At 46.0% G+C, this 19,190-nt stretch overlaps 1 protein-coding gene across 10 annotated transcripts in view; it reads left to right on the top strand.

The window, feature by feature from the left end:
- The window catches only part of LPP (LIM domain containing preferred translocation partner in lipoma), a 400,945-nt gene that overhangs the window by 89,923 nt on the left and 291,832 nt on the right, over positions 1–19,190 (top strand). Inside the window, exon 1 of one of the 10 annotated variants that reach the window (XM_067561069.1) lies at positions 1,407–2,082. The exons of the other annotated variants lie outside the window; for them this stretch is intronic. The gene's annotated coding sequence lies outside the window, so the exon portion shown is untranslated. Of the gene's footprint in view, positions 1–1,406; positions 2,083–19,190 lie in introns of those variants that run through there. 10 annotated transcript variants of the gene reach the window in all.

Raw genomic sequence — 19,190 nt, 5'->3', positions numbered from 1 at the left:
ATGAATGTTCTTTGAGCACTTTGGGAATCCCGAGCACTACCTGGCGATTGGTTGGGTTTTCCCCGTTCTTAATGTTCATAGAAACAGTTCCTAGATGGCTCCATCCTGTCCCTTTCCCCAAAGGGAGCATGCAGAGTTCAAGGTCAGTTTTTGGTTACCAGTGAGGAAAGTGAATGACACATGTGCCCAGGTTTTGTGGCTCCCTGAATGCAACCGAAGAATTCAAAGGTACAGAAGTCTCAAGCCAGTGGGGTTTTTTAAGAGAAAGTATCAGGTAGCGTAGGTCAAAAATTCATCATCTGTGTTTTTAAAAAAAATCATCCCCTTTCATAGAATATTTGTAATAATTATTTTTTATATTTCAGTGACAACAATTCTTTTGGGGTGGGTTTAACCACCCATCTGCAGTGTTTGCAACCTCATGCGCTACTGCAGTGGGCAAGAATTGGCCCGTGTTTGTGAGGCGGCCTAGTGAATAATGTATTTATCCTCACAACACCCCCCTGGGAGTTGGGGAGGCGTTGTGATCCCCATTTTACAGCTTGGGAAACTGAGGCACGGAACACCTCAGTGACTTGCCCAGCATCACACAGGAAGGCTGCGGATGAGCTGGGAATGTATCATTGTTGTTTATTTGTGTTACAGCCGTGCCCAGAGACCCTAACCGAGGTCAGGGTCCCATTGTGCTAGGCACTGTACAGATGCCTCGTAAGGGGGCTCTTCACTCCCTGAAGAGCTCACAGTCTAATGAGATGAGACAGACAAAGGGTGGGAGGTGAAACAACGGCAGAAAGAGGTGGCGTGATTTTTTTCCAAGGTCAGACAGGAAGTTAGTGACAGTCACTCTTAGAACCAAGCTCTTCTGATTCTGGAAGGAACCCATCCTTTCCCTACCTATAATGCACGTGTCTATGAAGTGAAACTGACTGGTCTCTCTCCCTTGTTGGAGCTGAGTGAAAGGTTTTAAAAAAGAAAAAGAAAAGAAAATCAGAGTTTTAAAATTCCTTCACTCTTAATAATCTCAGGCCAGATGCTCACGTGGTGTGAGTGTGCATGGCCTGTGAGTAACAGGTCATTTAATAACCCTTTGATAGACCTACTTGCCTTTCACCTAAAACTGAAGTATCTGGAAAGTGGGGTGTTACAGCACACACGTGCATTATTACAGAACATGACCTTAATGCTGAGTTTAGTCATACAGAATCCTTCCGCTTCTTTTTTACTTCACAGGTGAGGTGATTGTCATATGTAGATCTCTCTCTACTTGGACAGTCTTGCTGCTTGTGATGTGCAGAGGAAAAGGCTTCTAGTGCGTGACTATGTTACATGGCCAAGATGGCCAGCAAGCTTTACTTTGCTATAATGAGAGAATTGACTGTCACCCCTTGCTGTTAATGTTAACTTGAATTAAATAATGGGAAGGCATGGGAAAAACGGCAGGGTTAAAAGGCACCATCTATTGCACATACAGATAATTCCTCTTAAGAAACGTTTAAGATGTCATATCCGTAAATACTAATAAGGCTGTTTGATTCCAATTTTCAGGTAAGATGAACATTTTATTGAGCATTCTATCTGTCACATTCAATACTTTCGTATGCCATCTTCTCAGGCTTATTAGCATAATTGCACTGCTTATGCAACAATACAAAATTCAACAGTAAAATAGCAGTTAACACAGGCTTTTACTTAAGGACAGGTTCGGAGGATATTTATTCGTGAGTTAGTGTCATCCATTATTTTTATTTAGAAAAAACAAAAAGGGGAAACGTTTTAGGAGATTTTTTTTTAAAATAGCTCAATTGGAAAGCCTGAAAATTGGTCACGGCTCCTTTTTCTGTCGTGTAAAAGCTCAACCAATTTACACACATAGTGTAGCAGAGATTATGCAGCTAACTTGGGTTTCGTGTCTGAGCAAAATGACTGGACATCTTCTAATGTCTTCTAGGACGGCTTGGTTAAATCTCCTGGCAGATTCTTTCCTCTTCCAACCTGTTCTCCAGCCTCTGCAGAATTTTTTCTCTTGCTGTTATGCAGAACCGCGAGAGCTACTGAAAAATGCTGTTGCTCTGAGATTCACAGGTCAGTTACGCTGGTGTCATCTGCCTGTACGCCATGGCTGGAGGCAGAACTAAATCTGTTCGTTGTTTAGGAAGGGATAGGCTCACCTCCTAGACAGCCTGCTTGTCTGTTTCTGCCTTGAAAGTGCCTGAGATGCTTTTAAAGGGTTTTCATGTCATTTCTCTTTAGGATAAGAGGGAAGCTCTGTCTGAAGTGGGTGTCAGGCTTGTTGGGAAGGAGGCTAGCTGATTTCTCAGTTCAGTTCCTGGAGGACTGGTGTGTGCATTGTATAAGTGTCACGCTCTTGGGCACCAATTGTTCTCTTTGCTGGCACTCTAAGAAAAGGATGGGGGTAGGGACTGAATGGGCAAGGGAGGCAGAGGTTTCCCCTTGTCCAAGCTATTTCTAGGGTACTGCAGATGTCCACTGTCAAATGGCAGTGTGTGGACTGCAGTATTACTGACAACTGCTTTTCATCTCGCATTCTGTGACACACTTGGAAATGATCTCTGTCCAGGCAATGTTTAGCTGAGGTGCGCATATGCAGATGTTCCTACAAAAAAGGCTTATGATGGGGGAGGGAAGGCAGGATCTCACATTTTTCACAGGTGCTTTCGTTGTTGTTGTTGTTGTTTTTTTTTTTTTTTAAAGCCATTTTAGTCATAATTTACCAGTGAGGGAAATGCATGGGAGAAGGGTGCAAAATTACAGACACGCACAGAGACAGAATGATATAGACAAAGCAATGTTAAAATGTTCAGTGGAAAAAACCCACTAGGTGAGAACAGGAGTTTTGCCCAGTTTACATGAGGAAAGCCAGCTGCTGCCCGTACAGCTAACAGAATCAGAGAGATTCAGGACTGGAAGGGACCTCGAGAGGTCATCTAGTCCAGTCCCCTGCACTTACGGCAGGACCAAGCATTATCTAGACCATCCCTGACAGGTGTTTGTCTAAACTGCTCTTAAAAATCTCCAATGAGGGAGATTTCACAACCTCCCTAGGTAATTTGTTCCAGGGCTTAACTACCCTGACAGTAAGGAAGTTTTTCCTAATGTCCAACCTAAATCTCCCTGGCTGCAATTTAAGCCCGTTGCTTCTTGTCCTGTCGTCAGTGATTAAGGAGAACAACTTGTCACCCTCCTCTTTATAGCAACCTTCTACGTACTTGCAGACTGTTATCATGTCCCCCTGTCTTCTCTTCTCCAGAGTAAACAAACCAATTTTTTCAGTCTTTCCTCATAGGCCATGTTTTCTAGACCTTTAATCATTTTTGTTGCTCTCCTCTGGACTTTCTCCAATTTGTCCACATCTTTCCCAAAGTGTGGTGCCCAGAACTGGACACAATACTCCAGTTGAGGCCTTATCGGTGCAGAGCAGAGCGGAAGAATTACTTCTCATGTCTTGCTTTCAGCACTCCCGCTAATACAGCCCAGAATGATGTTCGGGTTTTTGTGCAATATTGTGGACTCATATTTAGTTTGTGATCCGCCGCATCACCCAGATCTTTTTTGCTGTCCTCTTTCCTAGGCAGTCATTTCACATTTGGTATGTGTGCAACTGATTATTCCTTCCAAAGTGGAATAACTTGCATTTGTCCATATTGAATTTCATCCTGTTTATTTCAGACGATTTCTCCAGTTTGTCAAGATTGTTTGGAATTGCAATCCTGTCCCCCAATGCACTTGCAACCCTTCCTGGCTTGGTATTGTCTGCAAACTTTATAGGCATACTCTCTATGCCATTATCCAAATCACTTCTGAAGATATTGAACAGAAAATTTCCATCTCCAAAGCTGCCTGCTGGCCCTTGCAGGAATGCTGGAAAAGTGCATATGGAGGAAATCAGGGATGCATTTTTCAAACGTGCTTTTCTAAGTGTTTTGGGCTCCTTGGGGTGAAAGGTAATGTCAGAATGAAAGACATTACTATATTTGCTTCTAATGTCTCCCCACTCCTCTGCTCTCACTGGTGATGTTCCTAAAATCAGGATCCTTCTTAAAAGTTCCTTCACTGGTGTGTGCATTTTTTTAATCTTCTCTTCACTGCAAGTTCTCTAACCCCCAGGGGTTATTATCCTTCTTTTCTCTCCCTACCTGTCCTTTGGGAATTGCCCCTCTGGAATGCCTTTGCTCAGAGTTCTCTAGGGTGTTTCTCCAGCCTCCACCCATGCTACATCTACCCCCACTCCCCCCCACTCCTTTGCACCATCAGAACCTGGGAATCCCTCTACTCTTTCACCTTGCCTTCCAGAGACTCCCGCTTTTGGATCTCAGCCTATTTTGACTCACCCTTGTATTGACAGACCCTCAACCATGTGTTACTCTCCTGGTGATCACGCTCCCCCATCGTGGTGACAGATGTTAGCTCTGTCGAGTAATGACGTCCATCTCATTTTCACTATTTCTGTGATGTCAGGGCATTTAAAAAAGAAGACAGGTGATGATATTATAAAGATGTGCACAATATATTGTGAGTGGCATCTCGTGATCTGGGTGGAAAGGGAGTAACAGCACTTACTTTTTTTTCCTCAGTCTGACCCCTTGTTTAAACTAATCCTGATGAGGGAGAAGTGAAGGTAGCTTTGCTCTAGGGCAGAAACTGCTGCTCATAGTGAAACAGGATGTGCAAACAGGTTGTGGGAATTGGAAGGGGAGCCTATGGAAACAGGTGAAACTAACTGGGTACATATTAGAGAAGTGATGAGCTTGTGAAGCCCTGTTTGCAAACACGCTTTACTGTGAATGTGTGAATTTTTAAAGGAGTGGATCATTTCAGTTCCTCTTTTCGGGTGCAAAAAAGCTTACTGTTCAGCTACAAACTTTATCTTTCCGACCCTTTATGGATATGAATGTTGGGTTGCTTTCTGGCTCACTCTTATGAAACCACCTGGTACTGTAGAATATTTAGACTTTCATATCAGCTCAGATATTAGCAACGTTCCTGGGAAAATGCTCACACACACGGAACCCATTTGCAGTGAATCAATGTTCAGGGAACCTTGCTCTCAAAGGAGACGGGGCGGTGTTCAGATGCGTGGTGGGCCCATTGCAGTGCATGCTAGGCCCTTATTATAAATGGGCTTGCTCTGTAGCTGTGTTAATTCTGAACAGTTTCCATAGACAGTCCTGGACTCTTCAAATGCCACTTGTTCTGTGCTCATGTCTCTTTTTATATGGGGCCCAGACCTGGATCAGGAATTAATTCAGGGAGATCCAATGGCCTGTGTTATGCGGGAGGTCAGACTAGGTGATCACTTCTGGCCTTGAAATCCAGGAATCTCCTGGGTTACCTGAGGACCACTCAAAATGACTTAGATCCAGATACAATACTATTATTATTTGGACGATGGTAGCGCCTGGAGGGCCCCCCACTGAGACCGGACCTCCGTTGTGTTAGGCCCTGTACATGCACACAATGTGAGAGCCAGTTCCTGCCCCAAAGAGCTTACAGCCTAAATAGGCAAGAGAGACTAAGGGGCGAGAGGGGAAACAGAGAGTCACAGTGGCTTGTCCAAGGTCACACGGGTCAGTAGCTCAGCTGGGGATAGAATCCAGATCTCCTGATTCCCAGTCCAGTGCCCTATCCACTGAACCATGTTGGCCCAGGCAGACTTTTTCTCTCCCTTTTTCCACTCCAGTCAGCCGGGACTGGAATTACTGTCTGGTGGGATTATTAGGGGCCAGCTGCTTGAAATGGGATTTTGCCCGTTGCTCTGAAGGTGCTGAGGTTCGTGCTCGTTCTGATCTCATCTAGGAGTGAGTCCAGATTCATTGACAGTTGCTGAAAACTCTGTGCCCTGCATGAGCCTCACCCGGGACCATTCCATGGTTCCTGCAGCTGCCATGAGAGGTCCTGATCACTCAGGGTGAGGAAGTTTCCTCAGGGAACTTGAGCCAGTCTCGTGGGGGGGGAGCTTTGGAACTGGGGACTGACACCTGCCGGTTTGGGGAGCCACAAGGGACAGTGGAGAATTGGGGCAATGGCCCATCAGCAGCCTGTTTCCCTGAGAAGACGGGCTTCTGTATGAAACCACTGTAGCTTTTACTTACTTTTCTTAAGGTCCACCTCTAGAGGCACAACGTTGCCATCGTGAAGCCTGTCGATCACCATGTTGAAGTCCAGACTCAACATAATGGGACACAATTTGCTTGCCCGGAGAAGGTTGTTTCTTGTGGCGTTGACTCTGTGGGTATCAAAAAACCGTGAGGATTCCAGGTGGGCGCCAATGCTTCAGTGTGTGTTACCGGTCTGAGGGAGGCGCTCTCACAACGGTGTGAGGTCTTTGAGGTGCTGCCGGGGGGGGGGGGGGGGGGGGCGTTTCCTGAGCTGCAGGGTGAATCCCATTGGCTAATGTTGAGTTCTTGTTTTAAAAAAGAAACATGCAGTCCATTCTGCTAGACAGGTACAATTTCAGGGTCCTGAGGCTGGGTATTGCAGTAGCCGTTGTGAAAGCAGGAAAAGAGCCACGGTGATGGACAATCGTGTATTTGAGGACGATAGGGTCAATTTTTGCAGTCAAATAACATGGCTGTGTGTGCCTCATGTAGACGTTAGTCAGAGAAGTGCATGCATACTTCTCAAAAGGGAAAATTTGACTCACAGAATTTAGCATTCAACATTCTTACTCTGGAATTTGTAAAGCTTGAAACATCTGTTCCTGAAAACACTTTGATCGTGTTGTGAGGCTTTTAGAAATGATACTTTAGGATCTCACTTATGTCATGAAGGCTGTGGGGTTCCTTTCAGTGCCCTTTTCATGTAGCAAAAATGGCAAATTTCACAGTGTACATTACATGACTTGAAAGATATACTTGAATGGTTAGTATCAGCCAAACAATCTTTTAAAAGGTGCTGGAAATGTTCCAGTTACGTAACCGAGGAAACAAAGAATTTCCACTTACTTTTTAGCTTTGTGAGAGCTGTGCTTGAAAAATGTCAAGAATCTGGGGATATCTTGTGAATAACTATATTCAAAACCAAAACAAGTCCCAGTAAAATCAACTCCTAAACATTCTGAACTGTTGATGGCAGGAGAGTAGATTTTTTTTAGTGGGAAAGCAGCGTTAGATTTTCTGCATGCACTGCACTGCAATTTTAGAAATGGATATGCTTCTACCAAATTTAAATAGCTGTTTTTCTTGGTGTTTTGTCCTTTGGGATCAGTAACTTTTAGTCACCTGCTTCTCTATGGAGAATCAGACTTTCTCCTTTTCTCAGCACGAGGGCACCTGAAGATGCCGATCTACATGTAGCTTTGGAATCATGGCCAACTGAAATGTTGCACATCTGCCTGTCAGTAGACTCCTGTGGTGCACACAGTGCCATGGTGTATCAGAGCCATGTTCTGCTGTTTTACACCTCAGAGAGCTGGTATTTAGCAGCAATATTTTGTCTGGATCTAAATTTTATGCTGTGAAATGTTCCAGGCCTGTCTATGCATGAACTCCTTTAGCCTCGCTGCTTGATGATAAAACTAACCCATTCTGACATGGAGGGAGAGGAAAGCACTCATATATTGCGATGGAAAGAGAAATCTCCACCTCCTGGCATCTGAAATACATAGCCTGCTCTGTGGACTTAGACCATTGAGAACAGCAGGCGAGGAGGGAAAGGAAACAAAAGAAATCATGAGGAGGGGGCATGGGCCCCCTGAGGGAAGAGCTTGTTTTGGGAAAGTTGGGTCTTCTTTCTCCTAAACTTCTGTGTTTACTTTTCCTGTATCCCACTCCACGGCCTGTGAGCAGGTCAGCGAACTGTCGGCGTCCCATCATCTGTGTAGCGCGTGACGAGAAGTAAATGCAGCCTGTGGTACCGGATCAGAAATATCGGACACAGGTTCTACTAATAAAGGGTCAATACATTATTCATAGATGTTTCAATCAGTTGCCATAGCATCATGCAGGTCAAAAGTTTGCTTGTTACTAAGACGTATAATCATTATAAGACCCTTCCACTGATGTGCATAACACATCTATAACACACATGATGCATGGCTGTAATATGTGTATCATCTGTTATTTACAAATGGCTTACAAATGGAACCCTACTAAAAGTGTGACCGAAGGGTGTAATAAATGTGTAATGAGATATTTGGTATTTGTGTTGCCATGGAAGTCCATCAGAAATTGAGGGTCTGCTGCGCCGCACACTGTATGGGCACAGAGCAAAAAGTCCCTGTCCCAAAGAGCTTACAGTCTAAGTAAGAGTTCTGTGTAGTGACTGACTTATCAGAACTAGCAAACAACGTTTGTGTGGCTGAGGGAAATAGAGCTGTTTAGTCTTCAGAAGAGAAGAGTGAGGGGGGATTTGATAGCAGCCTTCAACTACCTGAAACGGGATTCCAGGGAGGATGGAGCTAGGCTGTTCTCAGTGGTGGCAGATGACAGAACAAGGAGCAATGGTCTCAAGTTGCAGTGGGGGAGGTCTAGGTTGGATATTAGGAAAATCTTTTTCCCTAGGAGGGTGGTGAAGCACTGGAATGGGTTACCTAGGGAGGGGGTGGAATCTCCATCCTTAGAGGTTTTTAAGGCCTGGTTTGACAAAGCCCTGGCTGGGATGATTTAGTTGGGGTTGGTCCTGCTTTGAGCAGGGGGTTGGACTAGATGATCTCCTGAGGTCCCTTCCAACCCTCATCTTCTATGATTCTATGTTGAATGAAGGTCGATCTCCTTCTCCCACTCCTTCCAATTAAAAATCTCTCTGAATCTTCCCCTCTCTGTGCAATCAAGGGCAACGGCAAACTATTTTGAAAACACTTTGTATGGTGTCCTGTGTATTGAAAGAGAGAGGAAAAAATGATAGAGCAGATAGTTTTGACTCAGCTGGTTACTTATGATCCCTGCTATTCCTGTAACATTTCTAACATGTGACCCACATTTTCTATTTTTAGGACAGTTCCACATGATGTGTGTTAGATGCCTGGTTTGCCAGCCCACATCATTGTCCAGGAGTGGTCGAGCTGAGCAAGTGTATAGGAGCAGTCCAAGACGTTGTTATGATTTTAAATTGCTGGAATTAAATTGCTCACGTAGCAGATCTTGCAGTACAGTACAGTATAACCGCCTGTTGTTCCTCATCAGAGCATGTACCAAACTCGCATTCTCTTGGAGACTGAAACACACGAGAAGGGCGAAATACTAAGATTGCATAAAATGTTGAGATTGGGGCCAGATTCTTAGCTGGTGTAAACTGGTGTAGCTTCATTAAAGTCAGTGGAGCTATTTTGGTCTACAGCTGTTGAAGATCTATCCCTTGAGTAGCAGAGGGGACAAGGTTTAATAGTGGAGGAGCTGTAAAGATGATTTTAGTGCCCTAAGCAAGCAAAAATGCCAATAGCTGGGACCGATATAAAATGTCAACTTTCTCTGTGCAGGGAAAGGAAAGCACAGCGGTGCTAGTAAGCTGGACCGGATTGGTGAGGAAGTTTCTGAATAGCTGATTCTTATATTCAGTTCCATTGTTGTTGTTTTGAAATATATAAAGACATTATTTTATTATCAATCAGCCACATCCAGCTGTTCAGAGGACACAGCAACGAAGCAATCATTGAGGTCAATGCTAGTAAATGTTGTGGGATTTCACATTTAAGTGTTGTCTGGATAATCAGGAGAAATTCAGGGTTAATGAACTAGGTCCAGTTTGCCTTCAAAGTGCTTTGTTTTCACTCTGTGGCTGTTTTTCATGGTCTTTTACTGCAGTCCGATAATGTCGACAGATCTAAAGGAATCGACAATGGATGCTTTAAAAAAAACAGAAAAAAGCTGGAAAGGGCCATTGCTGTCTAGCTTTGCATGTGAACTCCCTGTACACAAACACTTTTCTTCTCTTTGATTAAGTATCCGGTAAAACCTATTCATATGCCCTCTAATTAATCTTTAATGAAGCAAGAGGGCGTGTATTCACGTCGTCTGAGTAATGCACGAGGAAGGGTTTCCAGTAACTGAGTTCTGTGAGCACATAATTGCACAATCAGGGTTAGTGTTGCTAGAAAGCCTTCAGCCACACTGGAGGTGGAGCTGGGCTAGAGTTGGCAAACCTAACAGCTTATGGTTATTATTGAGGAGCAGGGGAGGAGAGTGAGAAAACGCACACACGCGCACACACACTTTGTAAAGGGAATGTAGTGCTGTGGAAGGCTGCCCCTTCCTGGTGAATTCTATTTTATCTAGTGCACAGTTAACCCGTGGAACTCATTGCTAGGGGATGTTGTGAAGACCAAAAGTATAACGGTTGAAAAAAGAATGAGGATAGGTCCATGGAGGATAGGTCCATCAATATGGTCAGGGACATTACCCCATGCTCTGGATGTTCCTAAGCCTCTGATTGCGAGAAGCTGGGACTGGCTGATGGGATGGATCACTCAATAAATTGTCCTGTTCTATTCACTCCCTTTGAAGCATCTGGCTCTGGCCACTGTTGGAAGACAAGGTACTGGGCTAGATGGACCCATTCTTGTGCTCTCTTATAATAGGTAAAGCACAGCTCCGGTCCTGCCAGTTTGCATCAATCCTGTTTTATCTGTCTCAGTCCTTCTCAGTAGTCTGAGTGAGAGGTTAGTTACAACTCCTGGCCCATTCAGGTGCTAGCTTCTCTTTTTAGCGTGGCAATAATGGTCCTTTAGTCTTCTGCTTGAGGATCTCAAAGCATTTAGCAAGCCTCAGTTGACTGATTCTTGCAACACCTAGCGAGGTAGGGGAGGCTGTATCATCCCCTTTTTACAGCTGGGGAAACTGAGGCACAGGGAAGCTAAGTGACATGCCCTGGTGTCAGAGAACGTCAAGTGGCAGAGCTTTCCGTGCCTATTCCTGTGCCTTTAACTAGAAGGGCACCTTATGGTTGCGGTGGTGTTTGTGATGTAGATACGTCTCCTAAGTCTTTTCACCCACCCAATTCATTTCATCAGAGTGTTGAATATTTAATCTGCACCTCAAGTTGCTGCTGTGTGAAAAGGGAGAGCCCTGTGTCTTGAAGCCTGACCATTGGATGTGGAAGTCTAGTCTGAGGATTGTGTGTCAATGGCTTTTTAACTGCTGTCCTCCTTGTTCGGATGTGGGAGTCAGTTGAACCTGAACGGGCACGTCCCGAAAGATCACAGAAGGAAGAGACATCCTGCCTGGACAAGAGAGTGATCTTCCAGGAAGTGGTGCTGAGGCTTGGATCTTGATGTCGCAACTGCCTCTCTCTTGCGTGCTGGTGCATCCTCTTGGGAGATGGGCTGGAGAAAAGGTGCCTGCCTGAGTCTTTCATGCGCCGAGGTGAGGCGATCCATCCCAGCCGTCTGTCAGACTAGCAGAATATCTTCCATTTCTATTGTGCCTTTCATCCCAGCTATATATAGGGCTTGTGTCACTTGCCTCGGGGTGGAACGTGTCTGCTGTGTGGCACAGCAATATGTAGTGACGTTTTTGGATAGGAAATGAAGGATATTACCGTATCCACTTGAAACTACTGGTTAGGTAGGCAGACTGCAATTACAGGGTTGGAAGAGGGCCATGATACCATGGCAAACTGCCCTACGCTTCCAGAAAATACGGAGATATTTCATAACCACATGCAGTCAGGCCTTGAGCTTTTCTCATTCAGAATACACTAGCCCAGCATTGGGTCTGGGAATTGGGTCCACCTTGACTCAGCGGTGTAGGGCACCATGTATTTAATCCCCAGCCACGTTTCCTGGAGCAGCCTGGGAGACTTCCCCGGGAGGTCTCACACTCACACATCAACCACTTCTGGCTTCTCTGACATGGCTGTCACTCAGTCTGTGGCACCGAAGCAGCGGCAGCGCCTTCCAAGGAGACATGAATGTGCAGGTGGACTTGGAGAACCGAAGCTGAAAGGAGCCGACCTGTCAGTTGTGCTCTTGAAGAAAAGCTGATTACAGAGGGGATGTTAGTTAGAGTCAGTCGATCTGGAAGACACGGCTTACGTAATGCTGCCTACGATTACTTACGTAACACATAGCCCCCTCTCCCTGATGAAGAACCAACTCCATTGTGGTGTTGGGAAAATCAATGAGGGCCTCATGCAGGGATGTCCTCGCTGCTACTGAATGCCATGGGGTGTCGTCAGCCTGTACTAGAACGCTGACTAAGGCCTGGTCTGCACTGCCGGCGGGCGTCCACGGGAAATACGCAAGCTACGTACAGATACGTAGATACATTGTGTGGTTTGCGCATCTCCCTTCGTCTTACTGACCGTCACTTACCGCGGCATCTCCTGTGCCTGCACTTGGCTTTTTCTTGTAAGGCCATGGATAGTGTGATCGCCAGCAGTCACAATGTCCACGCAGCCCTTCCGAAGCAACCACATTTATTCTTAAAGTGAAAGCGTTGCAGAGAACATATTAAAGACAACAGTTCCAGTGCGCCTGCTAAACGCGTACCAGAGATCAGCCTCCAGTCTTATGTGGCTTCAGTAGGCCAAAGACCTTCCAGCTCTTCCCACGAAGGGTTGGAGCCTCTCTTGGACAGACGGTCCTGTCTGTTAGCCAGATGAGACAGAAGGCCCTCAGGCTTTTTATCCAAAAATCCTTTCTTTCTGTTGGGCCCTTGAGAATCCAGTTTGAACCAGTACATTGAGACTCTCTGGAAGTGTTACAACCCCAGTGAATTTGCCTAATTACCCCCTCCCCCGCCCGTTCTGAATTCCTGGAGGGCTGTGATCCTCTTCCCCCATGGAATTACAGACAATCCCTAGCCCACTGTGATACATACACTTAATACAATAAGATCTCCCCAAGATATTGCAGGAAATTATCATATCTGTCACAATCCATATGCTCTCATTTTGGACTGATTTTTTTCCACCTCTTCTATGTTCTCCTTCCCCACAACCATCTATCTAGGTACTTTATGATCCACATCACTATAGTATCTGACCATCTACACAGAGCAGTGTCGCCTTAAGGTGCTCACCAGATTCTCTTTAAAATAAGGCTCCCTTCCCCTGGGGAGAGAGAGACACACACACACACTCATTCTGCCACTTGTGCTTAAAATATGAGGTTTGTAGCACGATTGGCATAATCCTGATCCTTGATTTCTTTTTGTACCTTTTATTCTAAAGCACTTCATATTACAAATGTGCAGTACTTCCAAAATGCAGCCACCTCTGGGCTGTAGCAGTGGCCCACGAAGCAGTCTTCCTCACTCTGCGTAAGAATTCAGAGGAAGAAAGCAGTTTTGGGTAAAGATTTCTGGATTTGATCCTTTGTGAGTCATTGAAAATGCTTTGTGACTTGTGCAAGGCTAAATGTATTTTTGGAGAGGCTGCCTCGTATGCGTAAGTGTCTTGTTTTCTTATTTTGCCTTTATTTTGTGCAGAGTGTGTGTTTTGTAAGCTTGATATTTGCTAAAAGCAGATCATTATAATTAGCTGTGCACACACATCAGTCGCATATGATTCATTAGTCACACATTCCTGGGTAAAGCCAAATAGTGATGAAAAAGACCAAAGGATATCGCTGCGGCTGATCCGGCAGCAGATGAGGCAGAGATAAAAACTAAGGCCATGTCTACACAATAAACTTAAATCGGTATAACTCCATTGCTTAGGGGTGTGAAATATCCACGCCCCGCGCCACATTGTTGTATCAACTTAACGCTCCATGTAGAGAGCATTGTGTTGATGGTGAAGCGGAGGTGGATTAATGACAGCAACAGGAGAAGCACGCCCACTGGTGTAGTAGCATCTTCACTGGTGCAGCTGCGATGCTGCGGCCTTTGAAGTGGAGACCTGCCCTCAGAGTTACAAGATCACTGTCAAGGCCTTTAGTTCCCAAATTGAAGTTTTATTTAAAAAAAAAAAAAAAAAAAAGTAGAAAATGAAATAGAAATGACTTAATCAGATCTAAACGGTATGCTGTGAAAAGCCAGGTGCTGTTGCATGGTAGCGATGCATGAGAACGAGGAAGCAAAATGGCATTCTTGTGCCTCCCTGGAGTATCTGATCTCTTCATTTCTTGCATTTAGCCCCCCTCAAAGGGAAAAGTGGTGGGAGCTCCATTTTGTCACTTTGTACAAAGAGGCTAAGGGCCAGATGGTTTTCTGAGGGGTCTCTCCAGTTCCGAGTGCTTCCAGTTTCGGGGTGCTCAACTTAATGTGCCTTGCGCCTCCTTTTTCAGGAGGGACCAGCGCAGAAGTGACACTGGTGGTGGTGCTGAGCCTGTCGCAAAACCAGGCCTGACTTGGGCACCCAAAATCATTGTCTGTCTCTGAAAATTTGGATCCTTAGGTGTCACTAGGACCCCTGAAAATCAAGGCCTGTCTCATTTTCCTTGACATCCTGAGTGCGGTGAGTGGGGCTGAATCTACATTCTTGGTACCCTTACATCTAATGCACATTAGAAGGCTCAATGAGACAAGCCTTTGCCCTGGATAATTCCTACAGAGGACGTAGGCAGCACAAACAAATGTAAGCTAGAAGGAGCAATTACAAAACCCAGCAAAATGTACAGAAGAGTGCATTTGCCCCAATAGATTGGACAAATAATCCCGAAAATCCGGTAGTGACCTATACTGCTGCATCAGAATCCGGCAACACATCTAGGTGTGTTGTGCAACTGGTGGAAATTACTGTCCTTCACAAACATACCATATACGAGAAGACTTTTAGAGCTTTAAAATGCTAGATTCTGGAGTTCACATGGAGCCGAAGAAAATGACAGTGTTAGACCTGTGGCAATTGTGGTTGTGGCATTTGGATTCGTTATTCTTACTTTCTAGGGAACTAAAATTAAAAGTACATTTTATGGTCCTCGTGAGACTACTGTCAGTTTCAAGTTAGAGGAAGATGCATACTGCCCTGTAACTATATCCGTAAACCACTTTGTTTGTTTTCTAATAAGGAGAAATAAGTTAGATTTTCTATCTCAAAATGGGAAAATTAATTCTCCAACTCGGCCACAAAGTTTCTCTTGCTCCTCTGCAAAAGGAAGACTGTGATTTGTTGCTGGAGGGGGAGCAGCTTTCATATATATAATCAATACTGTAAAACACTGTAAGTCACCATTTAATAGCAGCACTCACCGTCTGACCCCTGGGTGTGAGAGCAGATCAGCGGCATGTACGGGTTTCAGCAGTTCTTCCCTGTCACCTATGCTAGCACTGTGTGGGTCCTTGCCCCCTCACCTCCATAATGTCTGGCTCCACGCCAGAGGCCAAGAGCCTACTACTGCTACCAGACGGAGCTGACTCCTTTAGCTCATGCTTCTAGCACTGTGAGGCCCAGATGCAAACTCTCCTGTTGGCTCAAAAAGATGCTTAACAAAGTGAGATAAAACAGGTGGCCAATATCTAGGACCTGGTCCCGCTCCTCTCGAAGCCAGTGGGAGTGGGTTAATTGATATCGAGAATCGGATCAGGCCCTGATGGTTATGTCAATACAGACCCGGGCTCGCGGCATGATGCTGAAAATAGCGCTGTAGGCATTTGAGCTTGGGCCGGAGCTCGGCCTCTGAAGCGCATCGTTTTCCTTCAGCGTCAGCCCTCCCGGTGACACAGCTGTCTGGACAGTTGTAGCGCCAGTCCCGGGACTCTGCGGGTCTGTAGGCTCGGAGACTCGCCGTCATGGGTTGCCGCTTGCTGTGTAGATGTCGAATAAGGGGGAAACTCTCTGTGCCCTAAGGAGGTAGAGCAGAACTAGTCCCTGTGCTGCCTTCGTCAATGTTTTATTCAGTCCGGGTTTTAATTAACACCTAGCACCCACACAGTTCTAAGCCCTGTCCAGAGCCTCCCTTCTCTGGCTACTCCCTGGCCAGACACCAGGACGGTGTATCTGAGACTTGGCCTACATGTAAGCAGTTTATGACGGGTGTGTGTGTGTGTGTGTCTGTGAAATGATGCCCCTTATGAGTGGGTGTGGCGGGGGGAGGTGCCATATCCAAGGGGCGGTGCTTGGGGGGGGCTCTATGTGGGCGGCAGGTCGAGCTCCACCAGCCAGTAGAAAAGCGTCGCCCTCTGGGGGCATCAGCGGGGTGGCCATTTGTAACGTCTCTGCGGGTGGGGCTAGGCAGCTCCCCCCAGTGCCTGCAGAGAGATGATTGCTGCCTGCTGCGTGGGTGACTGGGCAGAGGACAGGGGAGCCCCTGGTGCCCTCTTCCGTAGCCACACCGGAGCCTGTCGGTTGTGATCCTAGGAGACCTTAGTCACTGCCAGTCGGTAGCAGCTAGCTGGTCATTCGCAAGGAGGAAGAAGGAAGGGCTCCAGTGCTCTGCCGGCCTGGGATGTGCCGTCTCCCCAGGCACTGATCTCCTTTTCCTGCCACTCCCTGAGTGTTGCAAGCCGAACTGTTCTACTTAGCCCTTTAGCTTGAGACTCATCACATGATGCTGTGGGGGGAGGATAGCGTGGGATGAGGGCAGAGCTGCTGAATGCAATACTGCTCCCTCTTTTACTGGGGTCACTTCACTTCCACTGCTCTTCTAGCCTCTTTGCTCGTAGGTCCCTGTTCTACGTGTCATTCTTTGTGTCAACTTCCCCAACAGTGGGAGCCCTATGTGAGGAAATAATCCCCCTGCCACACACCCAGTGCCGCTTCCCCACCACCAAACACCCCGAAGCATCAGTGGGACCGGAATTTATTCTCTCTAATCACTGACATGTTCTGCAATTGTTTGGCCAGGAAACTCATTTCAGATCCCCGAGCGTGCAGCCCCTTTCGTAACTTCTTATGCTACCGATTACCTTTATTGTGTAATATGTTTTGTATTTTAAAAAATATATTCTGGTGATTATAGTTTTTTTGTCCAGTCCTATTTTCTAAAAAAAAAAAAAAAAAAAATCTTTATGGAGGTAATTTAATTCCACTTTTCCAAGACCTTTAGCAGCAGTTCTGTTAGCGAAACCTCACTGGATTAGAATAAATAAATGCGAAAGAACAGAAAGAGAAGAACATAGTATATTGGGGAGGGTTTTAATTGACCGTGTAGGGGATGTCTGCACTGCATGCTAAGCCCAGGCTCTGCCCCTTGTGTCCACACACAAATCAGCCTGACTTGGCTCCGCAAGCACTCCGGTCCTGGGCCCTAGCACCCTGCTCAGGGGTGAGTCAGAGCCCGAGGTCGTCGGGACTGCGGGCAGTCATTTTGCAGTGTGGACGCAGCTCACGTGGTGGAGCGGAGTCAGACGGCCTGCTTAGTGCAGGATGGATACGTTAGCACGGCTGTGAGACCCGGATCCAGGAATTGTAAACCTAGGATCACAGTGCGTAGCGGGCAATCCTGCACAGGCTTGGAAACCCCGAGTCCATGAGCGAACTTGGGCTTCGTGTGCGATGTAGATATATACCCGTAAAGCCTTAGTAGTCTCACTTCTGAGGCATTTTAGAGACTCTGCTAAGGAGCTGAGGTTGTTTTGTTTAATGGAGGGCTTTATGTAGCTACCATTGTTAACGTGTAACATTTCTGAAAGGCCCTTCTGTGTATATTACACTCATGCAGCAAAGATATAGGAAGAGGTGGCACAGTTCAGTGCCTAGTGCATTGGCCTAGGGTGCAGGAGGCATATGTTCCATTCTTGACTCTGCTGTTGACCTGGTGAGTGACCGTGGGCCAGTCACTTTCCCGCTCTGTGCCTCTGTTTCTCCTCCCACCCTTTGTCTGTTACATCTCGTCTGCAGGCTCTTTGGGGCAGGGACTCTCTCTCTTACAGTGTGTATGCAACACTGAGCACAATGGGGCCTTGGTCTTGGTTGAAGCTTCAAGGCACTACCATTGCAAAAATGTCACTTATATGTATTGTGGTAGTTCCTCTGAGCCCCAGTCATGGACCAGGGCCCCATCGCGCCAGATGCTGTACAAACACACAGCAAAGATGGTCCCTGCCCAAAAGAGCGTACGCTCTAAGTATAAAACAAGAGACTACAGAGGTATGCAGACAGAGAGGGGAGTACAAGGAAACAGATGGTATTGGTCAGCACGATGGGCAGTGGTAGCAATCTAATGTAGAGGCTTTCGACCCAGTTTTCTCTACTGAGGCCCCTTTTCCATTTCCCCACATCGGATACAATGATTTGTCCTTCTAAATGGTGCACTGTATTAAGATCCTCCTGTAGGTAATATTTGTGGAAGTCTATTCAAATAAAAATTGAACCTAAAGGGTTTCCTAACGAGAGCCATAAAGTACAGTGAATCGTTTGGTCATAGTCATTTCGGACAGCCCTGTGGATTTGCATAGTTGGGATTTGCAGCCTGTATTTCCTTTGTGAGGGCCTGGGCTTTCCTCTCCTTTCTCGTCTCGGCAGTGGAAATATTTTCACCCTTCTGTGAGCTAGTTAGGGCAGAAGGCTGTCCCCACGCCCATTTCCCCCATCACTTCATTCTGGAGAGCCATTTCCCCTTTGGCACGTCTCTTTCCCGTTGGATAATTACGACTATGGCATTCTGTAACATGCATGGTTTTACTTACAAGGGGGAGCTTCCCCAGCCTCTTAAAACACCGCAGTTAATACAGCCGTGTTATGCAGTAGCAACGCAATACAGTTCCGAGACTGACATCAAGGAATGACTGAATTGGATGCTCCTTGTTGTCATCCTCGCTAACTCTACCTGCCCAGCAGCAGTGCTAGACTGGAGGTCACTTCCAAGGTCAGCATGCTCCTGGGTCTAGAAGAGTATTAGTCCTCCAGCGAAGCTTCTGGAGCTGACCCATTCATTAGCAAACTTGTGCAATCTGATAACTTCAGCTTGGGGACTATATAAACTGGGCCTGAGATCAATCCTTTGAAGGTCATTTTGATTTGTTGCCGGGCACAGTTAGAAGTGATGTGACATTATCCCGGGATTAAATGCAACATTAAACATTGGAGTTGGCTTGTCAGGAGAGGGCAGCCGGGATTATCAAAATACAATTTATAACCTACAGTTTACTGCGGGATACTATAATTAATACGGTGCACGGTGGGCCCTATCATTAATGTGCTTTGTTGTCTTACTTGCATTATTGCTGTTGGCAAGGCCAACTTCCGAGGCTTATGAAGGACGCCGAAGAAAGAAATTGTGCTGTTAGCTGGTGGTAATAATTCTCTGATCACACAGTGTACTGAGCTTTGTATCTGATCACAAATCTCAGCCAGGCAGACCTGTCTAATAAAAGTTGATTTTCCAAATTCTTGCTAGAAGAGGCATGAATTGT

This window comes from Emydura macquarii, unplaced genomic scaffold, assembly GCF_026122565.2.
Source record: "Emydura macquarii macquarii isolate MOO-44397 ecotype Brisbane River unplaced genomic scaffold, CSIRO-AGI_Emac_v2 contig_2365, whole genome shotgun sequence".
NCBI classification, from domain to species: Eukaryota; Metazoa; Chordata; order Testudines; family Chelidae; genus Emydura; species Emydura macquarii.
The sequence above is the reverse complement of the archived record's forward strand: the minus strand, read 5'-3'. Positions and strand labels throughout refer to the sequence as shown.